Here is a 2,827-nt window from a genome sequence, read left to right on the forward strand (position 1 = left end):
TTGTAGAGCCCCAGGGCCTAAAGTGAACTTAGGCAGTAGCCAGGGAATGATTACAGAACAGACTGGGTGAGACCCAGTGATGTACTGGCGTCAGGTATGACCCAGTGTAGTCATAGTGTTGGTGGCCACAGGAGTGCTTGTGTCACTCCACATCCAGCTTTAGGTGGCTCAGAACAGAGAGAAAGAGAGACAGTTTGTTTGGGATACAGTAAGGGAAGAGAACAAGAGTCTCTGCCTAGTATTCCAGAGATTTCTCCCAGATCTTGTCAAAGATTATCAAGGTGGTACCTCTATAAATCTGCAAGAATCACAGCATTATTGGCTTTGAGGGTGTCTCTTAATGCAGTTGTAGCTTAGAATGCAACACTCAAGTCATTTCAAATATCTGAAAAGCCTTCCCAAGAAGGACAGGTACAAATAAGCCCAGACAGTGAAGATTACAATTAATGCCTAACTCTTCAATGCCCAGACACTGAAGAACATCTACTAGCATCTGCATCATCCAGGAAAATGTGATCTCACCAAGTGAACTAAATAAGACATAGGGACCAATCTTGGAGAAACAGATATATGACATTTCAGACAGAGAATTCTAAATAGCTATGATATGGTTTGGCTATGTCCCCACCAAATCACATCTGGAATTGTAATTCCCACAATTCCCATGTGTTATGGGAGGGACCCAGTGGGAGATGATTGAATCATGGGGACGGATCTTTCCCATGCTATTCTCGTGATAGTGAATAAGTCTCATGAGATCAGATGGTTTTATAAAGGGAAATTTCTCTGCACAAGCTTTTCTCTTGTCTGCTGCCATGTCAGATGTGCCTTTCATCTTCTGCCATGATTGTGAGGTCTCTCTAGCCATGTGGAACTGAGAGTCTATTAAATCTCTTTCTTTTGTAAATTGCCCAGTCTTGGGTGTCTTTATCAGCAGTGTGAAAATTGACTACTACAGGTTGTTTTGAGGAAACTCAAATAAATGCAGGATAACACTGATAAGAAATTCAGAATTCTGTAAGGTACATTTAACAAAGAAACTGAAATAATTTAAAAGAATCCAGCAGGAATTCTGGAGCTAAAAAATGCAATTGGCATACTACAGAATGCCTGAAAGACCTTTTGTAGCAGAATTGGTCAAGCAGAAGAATTAGTGAACCTCAACACAGGCTATTTGAAAATACACAGTCAGAGGAGTCAAAAGAAAAAAAAAGTGAAGGATATGTACAAGATCTAAAAAATATCCCCCCAAGGGAAAAATTAACAGCTATTGACCTTAAAGAGGAGGTAGAAAAAGAGATATGGCTGGGTGTGGTGACTCATGCCTGTAATTTCAGCTCTAGAGGAGGTCATGGTGGGTGAATCATCTGAGGTCAGGAGTTTGAGACCAGCCTGGTCAACCATAGCCAACATGATGAAACCCCATTTCAACTAAAAATAAAAATAATTATCCAGGCATGGTGGTGCATGCCTGTAATCCTAGCTACTTGGGAAGCTGAATTGCTTGAACCCAGGAGGTGGAGGTTGTAATGAACTGAGATTATGCTACTGCACTCCAGCCTGGGTGACAGAGAAAGACTCTGGGGTGGGGAGGGGCAGGGAGAGGGGGTGAGAGGGAAGAAGGTGGGTAGAAAGTTTAATCAAAAGAATCATAACAAAGAGCTTCTGAAACATAGAGAAATATATCAATATTCAAGTAAAAGAAGGTTATGACGCATTGAGCAGATTTAACCCAAGGAAAACTACCTCAAGGCATATGATAATCAGATTCCCAAGTGTTAAGATTAAAGAAAGGATTCTAAAAGCAGGAAAAGAAACAAATAACATGAAATGGAGAGCCAGTATGTCTGTCAGCAGACTTTTCAATGGAAATCTTACAGATCAGGAGACAGTGTCATGACATTTAAAGTGATGAAGGAAATCAACTTTTACCCTACAATAGTATATCTGACAAAAATGTTTATCAAACGTGAAAGAGTAATAAATACTTTCCCAGACAAACAAAAGCTGAGGGAATTCATCAATATCAGACCTGTCTTAAAACAAATGCAAAAGGGAGTACTTCAGATAGAAAGAAAAGGATGTTAATGAACAATAAGAAATCATCTGAAGGTACAAAACTCACTGGTTGTAACACGTACATAGAAAAACACCACTGTTAACTGTGGTGTGTAAACTGCTCTTATACTAAGTACTAAGAGTAAATGAAGAACCAATCAAAAATAATAACTACAACTTTATAAGACATAGTGAATGCAATAAGATATAAATACAAAGTTAAAAAGCAGGGAAATAAGGTATAGAGTTTTTATTAATTTTATTTTTGCTTGTTTGTTAATACAAACTGTATTAAGTTGTTATCAAGTTAAAATAGTTGTTTATAAGATAGTATTCACAAGCCTCATGGTAACTTCTAACCAGAAAAACATACAATGGATACATTAAAAAACAGTAAGAAATTATATCACCAGATAAAATCACATTCACTAGAAGAAGACAGGAAGAAAAGAAAGAAGAGTGCTTGCTTCGGCAGCACATATGCTAAAATTGGAATGATACAGAGAAAATTAGCATGGCCCTTGCACAAGGATGACATGCAGATTCGTGAAGCGTTCTATATTAAAGAAAAAAAAAGAAAGAAGGAAGAGAAGACCACAAAACAACCAGAAAATAAATAACAAGGTGGCTGGAGCAAGTCTTTACTTATCAATAATGACATTGAATGTAAATAGACTAAACTTTCCAACCAAAAGACACAGAGTAGCTGAATGGATGAAAAAACAAAAACCTTTCATCTGTTGCCTACAAGAAACCCTTTACCTATAAA

General features: G+C 37.8%; 1 non-coding gene across 1 annotated transcript; it reads left to right on the forward strand.

Moving 5' to 3' along the window:
- Window positions 1-2,517: 2,517 nt before the first annotated feature.
- On the forward strand, window positions 2,518-2,624 carry LOC119467249. Its single transcript, XR_005195785.1, has one exon. It is a non-coding gene; the product is annotated as a U6 spliceosomal RNA (small nuclear RNA).
- Window positions 2,625-2,827: the final 203 nt, after the last annotated feature.

The sequence above is a fragment of the Cebus imitator genome, unplaced genomic scaffold (genome assembly GCF_001604975.1).
Source record: "Cebus imitator isolate Cc_AM_T3 unplaced genomic scaffold, Cebus_imitator-1.0 Scaffold269, whole genome shotgun sequence".
Classification (NCBI taxonomy): domain Eukaryota; kingdom Metazoa; phylum Chordata; class Mammalia; order Primates; family Cebidae; genus Cebus; species Cebus imitator.